The following is an 8,502-nucleotide window of genomic DNA, read 5'->3' as shown; positions in this document are numbered from 1 at the left end:
GGCTCATTGGCTCTACAGCGCGGAGTTCTTTATGGGAAAACATAAATGGGAAATATACAAATATAAAAAAATTTAAAATATATAAACGAAAACATTATTATAATATAAATAACTTTCAAAATCAAAATAATTTTTATTCAGAGTAATTTTTTACAAAATTCTTTCCGAACGTCGTAAACTAAGGTGCCTACCACCGGTTCGGGAACTAACCCGGCGAGAAGAACCGGCGCGGCGTAAGAAACTCGCACTTTAATTTTACTAAACATGCACTCGCACACAAGTAGTTAAATAATACGTTAAAATCCGTAAACGTTACGTCAAGTGTAATTGCCGACTAGCTGCTAACCAGTAGACTGTCTGTCAACACGTCTAACTACTGTGCTCCACTACTGGCATGAGTCGGCTAGCCAGAAGCGATACTTTCGACTCTATTTAATTAATGACTGTTCGTTGAAGCTACTGACTCAAATTTATTATAATGATTAAAAAATTCTAATTATTATTTTAGTTAGCTGTAAAGTAGTCGTTGGTAAATGCATAAATAAATTGCCTACAAAATAAGCGTGCTTTTTTGTTTAAATACAATCCAATAATCAAAATCAAAAGTAATATTGTTACGCTCACGGATCGTGAACGTTTAAAGTGGTCGATAATATACTATACCCTGAACTGAAAATACCCACGTACGAGTAAATATGAGAAAGTCCTACTGAATGATACACCTGCGTTACAATAAAACCACAAAATCAATGGTGATAATAGCGATGCGGTCGCCGGTCGCCCTGAGCCGGGCAGCGACTAGCGGCCCGACCGAAACGCACTACACGTGTTTTATGCACATTAAAATAATTGCAGGCGGTTTTATATCAAGTTAATTACTATAATAATGGCCTTTTGTGGCTACCGACTCGCTCCACTGCTTTCCACTAATTTGTGACGTCCTGCAAACAGGGGGTTGAGCCGAAATTAAACGATATTTTCGAGTTTTAGGTGCTTTAATTGCATGGGAAATATTTTTCGGATTAGGGCCGAACTTGTAGCTTAACGGCTTTTAAAAGATATTGTCAATCTAGACGCGAAATATTATGCAATGAAAAAGTTCTCAGAGAGAAATTCGATTTGAATGAAAATTACAGCGATTAATACTCGACGAAATTGTGATGTCACTTTCTTTTTGAGCTTTGCTACTCAAACGCATACATCCATAATTGATTGGATTCATTAAACGGTGAGCGAAAACGGCAATTAATGAATTTCGCTTCGGCTTAAGCAGCAAATGAAAGACATGTACCGCCACAAACTTCTCGTTATCTGATCCTCGAAATATTATTGAGATAAAAATTATATATTCAGACTCGTAATCTATAAAAAGTTCTCCGTAAACTTGGGATACGTAAAGCGGTAAAAATATGCATCAATTTATATTATTGCTTTTGCAAGAACAGATGGTTATTACATGTTACAAATTTATTTATGAAACTGTTCCATATCTATAAACTCGGTTGGATATAATACGCTCGCTTTTAAAGTGACCTTAATTTATAGTAGCCATTTTTCCGTTGTACAGCACTAATGATAATACTTATAATTGCTATAACTGTCAATGCATCTTACTCGTTAATATTGTTATTTTATTCAGCAAAGTGAGTGTAAAAGCTTTTTATTCTTAGATAAAATACGGTACTAAATTTTTCATTGAAATATTAATTATTGAAAAATAATTCATTCACTATTTATATTGACCACCGTATTATTGCAATTTAATAATCACTAGCATCAAAATTGCAGGAGATTCCCAAAATGATTTACTTAGATGATTTTCTTAATGAATTAAGAAAATTTCCGAAACGGACCACCGTAAGAGGCAACCGGCGAGTACCTATAGTATACTATAATACCTTAGGCCACTAGTACCTACTATTCATACATAAACACTCTATAATTGACAAGCCAGGAGATTTAGGATTGGCACGCCATTAGCATTGGCAATAGTTATCGGCACCAGTAAATTACACGATCGGCCCGGAGATGAGCTCTGCGCGACTTCATTTGCGTTCATTTAATGCCATTTAGCATTAGCTAACGGGCCCTCAGATGTATCGACACATTATCAATTCTAATACTGTATAGAATTACAGCAGGGCTAGCTCGTAGGTTTTCCGTCGCTCAGCGTGCTATGGAACGCGCTATGCTCGGAGTTTCTTTGGCGGATAAGCTTCGAAATGAAACAATTCGTCAAAGAACTAAAGTCACTGACATAGTACAGAGACTCAGTACGCTGAATGGAACTGGGCTGGTCACGTAGCTCGAAGAACAGACGATCGCTGGAGTAAACTTACTCTGGAATGGAGACCAAGGCTGGGAAATCGGGGTGTAGACCTCCAACTAGGTGGGACAACGATCTCCGCTTAGTTGCAGGCCCATGTTGGATTTTGGCCCATTGGCGAGTAGCAGGAGATTGGTCATCTTGGCGTTCATTGAGAGAGGCCTATGTCCAGCAGTGGACGACTATAGGCTGATATGATGATGATGATAGAATTACACATCAACTCAATAGCAATGCCGTAGGGGTGGCCATAGAATAATTTCTCTTCTACAAATGAATTAATTATTTGTGTGATAATTTTTAAAAAAGCAAACTAATTTAATTCCACTATTAACACTAGGTATACTTGGATGTAGAGAGTTACGAGTATTACATTGCATTTATTCTGATTGCGTACAAGTGTATATATAAGAAGATTGTTAAATCGAATTAGTTTTTACAGCTATTGGTACAGAATTGATGAGAGCGATTCAGAATTCACAGGCCGGTAACGAAACGAGTTCGCTCGATTCGTTCTTGTAATATCAGAGTAATTTATTTAATGTTAGAAATACACCTCGCGCAGACCCACAAAGAATATTGACTTTCACAACGTAACCTGCAAATTTATGTTTTGCGAGATTTAGCCCACAGTGCACTCGAGGCTGAGAATAAAAAGCTCTGTTATTTCGAAGTACAGAAACGACATTTTATCACCAATAAAAATAGTCTTAAGATTTTTATGACTTAGTCGAAAAGTTGTATCCGCTATGAGAATTTACTTGCAAAAAAAGGATCAAGAAAGGAAGTGAAAGTATTTCATGCAGATAAATACAGAGGGAATTCTAAGATTGATTAAGGAGTTTTTTTATATTCGTTTAATGTGAGAAGTTTCCTCGAGATGAGGAACTGACGCTTGCGACTGCTTCGATCGGTCACAGCTGATTATATCAGTAAAAAATTAAAGAGCCGACCGCTTAAAAATCGATTAAGCGTAAGTTGCAACCTACTTGAGAAAATTAGGCATACGGTCTTTTTTTTTTATGAAATAAGGGGGCAAACGAGCTGTGAGAACGTGGTATTTCTCCGGTCGAGCCGGCCCATTCGTGCCGAAGCATGGCTCTCCCACGTATAAAAACGGTCTACGGTGCGGGCTGCTTCCGACTGTCACTGAGAAGATAAAATATATTATATTTCTTGAGTACTTTATAGCTAATGTTAAACATTAACTGTTTATTGGTGTTACTTTTTAAGCCTTATTTCCCTAAGCCGGACTAACGAGCCGCCTGACAGCCCTATTTCTATAATAACCTAACACTTACAACGAACAAAGTTCCATCATGGCAAACTAGACTTGCCTAACAATTGCCGTTAGTCAGGTGTCTTAGAATTTATAAAGGGATCGATTATAGTGAACTAGTAATTTCACATACTGCGAGCTCATAGTACAGCTTACGGCTAATTCCGTTGCAGCAAATTATGACTCGCTGTCGCATTTTACACCTGCTTTTAAAACGTCGTAATAATCGCACTAATTATTCCGTAATGCGATGTTTTTCTATTAATTATTTTATACAATGAATTAACAGGATGCGTTTGTAACATAAAATTTCAGAACCTTAAACGACTTAAGGCATAAACATAATTTATAGCACCTCATTACTTTATTACCTGCAATATCGATAAAATAAAGTGATGATTTTAACCATGCTCCTTTTTCTAATAGAGAACGTTCGGAGGGTTCGTGCATTGGGCTGAAGCCTGGCTGAAGCCTGGCTGAAAACTGAAACCTGATTCTTTTTAATTATTATTTAAACCACACTTCATGTGGTTTTCACTGTTTCTGAAGTTGTTTTTCAGCGTATAACAACAAACTTTAATCAGGGCGTCTAAATATTTTTATAATTTTTTTTCATGAAAATCCGATACAATTTCATTAATATAGAAATATTATGTTTTGACACCTTTGGGACCTTCCTTTCGTCTTCTATGTCTGTCTGTCTGTCCATCCGTATGTCAAAGCAGCTTTGCTTCAAAACTGTAAGAGAGTTTTGAAATTTTAAACTTGGTAAGTAGATATATGCCGTAAACCGCATTTATACTACCTAGTTAACGAACAACTTATACTTCTTATCCTGGGGCATTTACAAACTTGCAACCGGTATAATAATAGCTCCCACACCGGTGTCGGTGACGGTGGCCGGTTTCATTGAAACCAGGCCAGCTACGCAGGAGTAATTTTATAGTGCCCAAGTGTGTGCGCAGTACACAAGAGCACTCTCTATTCCTTTACTCTCATAACTCAGTGGGACGGAAGACCGACACGACCAGCGAGAGATCAGGCGCAGGACCGACTTTTTACATGCCCATCCGACGCATGGATCATCTTACTTGTCAGACAATCAGCCTGCATCGCCCTAACCAAACATGGAAATAACATGTTTCCAATGCGGAAATCGAACCCACGACCTCCGAGACAAGTGCCGCGCTCTATACCACTAGACCACGGAGGCGCCAAACCGGTATAATGGAGCATGTAGGAGTCTTCAAGTTCCGGTTTTTTCATTGCGGCGCATAACCCAAATGAATACAATTGGATGTTAGCGGTTTTTATCTCGGCGATCGCGTGCCCACTAGCTCAACTGGTCTGGTTTTTAATTGGCGACATATGAGGTGTCATAATAACCATGTGTCATCTTTTTAATTGGAACCAATAATAAGTAGCAGGTGAGAGTGATCAGAGAAATCATTTACCAACCGCTTCTCAACCAGTCGGTTGATGTTTAAACTGTTCGCCTGATAAGAGGCCGCTTTATATGGATATGCGGTTGTCGACACGGTTGTAGGTCATTCGGTCGTTACAGATATTTTAAATGTTTCAATAACCCCGCAATTTGCCCTTCGGCTTTTCCATGTTTTAACCCGGCGTCATGGGGGCAGAAAAGTGTTACACGGACGTTGGAGTGGGTCTCACATACCCGTGTCTTAGGTATCAAAATTAGTCTAACCTTTTATAATAATCAATTTATTTTATATGTTTATATTAAGTTCAATGTGTATTTATATGAATTAATGAAACATAAATATATTATATAATTTTTAACCATATTTAATAGAGCTTTAAAAAAGAACGACAAAAATCAACAAAATATTTCTCCTCTACTTAAATGTTAGTCTATTACTAATTAACAATCAGTTTTAATTTTTTACTGGCACTTATTTAAAGAATACTAAAATATTTGTATAAAAAATTAACAAATAATCACACCTAATCATTATCTTTGGTGCAATCAGCACAGAAAGGTACAACAATATGTTCTAAGCAAATGTGTTTGATGCAAGTTGCAACTTTCGCAAATGAAATAATTCGTTTTACGGTCTTTTTTGGCTGGACAGTCTTGGCATCTTTTGCGAATATTCGGCTTCTTTGTCGGAGGTTCCCCTGATGATTCACCAAGAAATTTTTCAATAGGCGTCTTGTACCAAATTGTACCGTCTTTGCCACGAACTAGCCGATTCAGATACAGTACAATGCTCTTCCGACAATCGATTTCTAAGACGGTGGAATGTCATCATCGCCAGAGATATCTTGCTCTGCGTCACTAGAATTCCTACGTTTACTCAAGATATCTTCTTCTTCGCATATTTCCTGGTCTGACGAGGTAAAATCAGAGTCCGAGTTCCGACTCTTGTAAAATTGAAGGAATGGGTTGTCGTTCTGCCTCTTCTCGATCCATTTTGAGATCCATATTAAGATCACCGATGATCGCGACAACAACAGAATAACAATAGATTTCCAAGAATCCACGATCGAAGATTAAAGTTCTTCAAGTACCTACAAAAAACGCAAAAAATGTAATTAAGTAAGTACCTACAAAAAATATAATACATTTTACTATAAATTATCTAATTCCATTGTAAAACACAACAAAAATACAAAAAAAATATGTTAAAAACACTGATAATTATAACAATAATGTCTGCGTAAGATGTCCCGAAATTGTTACACTGACTGCGGGGATGGGTCTCACATACCTTATGCAACTTTGGGCCCCTGTTACTACCGCTGCGGCCGTCGCAGGACTAACGCGTTACCTGTGACTTATAGACCAACTCAACAGCTCCAGCTATTGAGAAATTTGGCAATGCCGAACGCATGGTAACCGAATTACAAGTGAAATAAAAAGTGATGGGTCTCACAGACCCAACCCCCATGACGCCGGGTTAAACAAATATTTTAAGTTTCAGATACATTTTTGACCTCACTTTCTATCTCACATTAGGCAATGTTGAAAGATAGTCTTAACCTACGAATAATAAATAAATTATAAAAAAAAAACTTTTTGAAAAAAAAGCTTTTATTTAAACACTCTAAAATGAAGAAAATAAATTTCTCCTTATAATGTTTAACTATTAAGTTATAACTTATAACCTCAATATATTATACAATTTGCATGATAGTAAAAGCTTGTCGCGCGATTTGTGAATAAATTAGTACCAATTTAACTAGGAGTAAATTGATAATATTAATATAATTTTTTTATTTTAATAAAATTAAATACTGACAGTAAGTCTCGCGACAAGCTTTTACTATCATGCAAATTGTTGATTGTAATTGTATTGTATTGAGGTTATAAGTTATAACTTAATAGTTAAAAATTTTAAGGAGAAATTTATTTTCTTTATTATAGAGTGTTTAAATAAAAGCTTTTTTTCAAAAAGTTTTTTGTTTATAATTTATTTTTTGTTTTTTAGTTATTCTCTGGCTAGATTTCTTAGTCTGTTTGATTATACTATACTTACATAGTTTGTTTTGTTTCAAGGATTTGTGTGTGAATATTTAGCGAGTTCCGTTTAGTACCGTTTATTTCTGCGTGACTAAAAAATTAAATTTCACTTGACAAAAGTGACTGAATTTAACCGGGCATGACACGACACGACACGACACGACACGACACGACACGACACGACACGACACGACACGACACGACACGACACGACACGACACGACACGACACGACACGACACGACACGACACGACACGACACGACACGACACGACACGACACGACACGACACGACACGACACGACACGACACGACACGACACGACACGACACGACACGACACGACACGACACGACACGACACGTCACGTCACGTCGCGTCACGACACGGTACGACACGATACGACACGACATTGCATTCGTTTCCGAGTTACTCTCAACGAGCCCTTTCATTTGATACCCATATTGCAAAAGTGCATTAACAATAACTATTCCCGTGTCTTGGATGAGCCGCCATATTATACATTCCGTTTTCATGTTACTATCAATGAGCCCTTGCATTTGATACCCATATTGCAGTAGTGCATTAACAATAACTATTCCCGTGTCTTGGATAAGCCGCCATATTGGATGTAGAGTGATATTACATTCCGTTTTCATGTTATTCTCAATGAGCCCTTTCATTTGATATCCATATTGCAGTAGTGCATTAAAAACAACTATTCCCCTATCTTGGATGAGCCGCCAAATTGGATGTAGAATGACATTACATTAGATTTCGAGTTACTCTCAAAAAGCCCTTTCATTTAATATCCATATTGAAGAACTGCATAGAAAATAACTATATCGTGCATTGTCATCCAAACTAAACGTGTATGCAAAATTTCAGCTCAATCGGTTAAATATATCTACTTCAAAATTGAGTTGCAAAATTTCACCCGAACATACATACTTACATACATACAGAGCAAGTTAAATAAAAGCTTTTAAAAACTAAGGAATCGTAACTCCCATACTATTACCGTTTTAAATTTGGTTCCTTTTGATCTGTCATGTAACGTCAGCCTCCTGTAAGGTCACCTAAATATTGCAAATGTATTGAAATGTGTACCTAAGGTACACTTTTTTGACAAGTATTGTGGATCATGTTTTTTGACGGAGTTATTTTTCCTTAGTTTTTATTATTCGTAGGTCTTAACGGATAATTTAGCTATACGTTTCTTAGTACAGTCGACTTTTCTTGTAAAAAAACTGGCCAAGTGCGTATAGGGCTACGCGCAATATAGGGAGTACCGCAAGTTTTTAAATTTTTTGTATGGTCAATGAATGTACTATCAGAGAAGTTGATTCCTATACAAATCGGGGACCTAAGTAGTTTGATCGCGTTTCGTCAAACCCAGCTGACAGATCACA

The sequence above is a fragment of the Aricia agestis genome, chromosome 1 (genome assembly GCF_905147365.1).
Source record: "Aricia agestis chromosome 1, ilAriAges1.1, whole genome shotgun sequence".
NCBI lineage: Eukaryota > Metazoa > Arthropoda > Insecta > Lepidoptera > Lycaenidae > Aricia > Aricia agestis.
Note: the sequence above shows the minus strand (reverse complement) of the source record.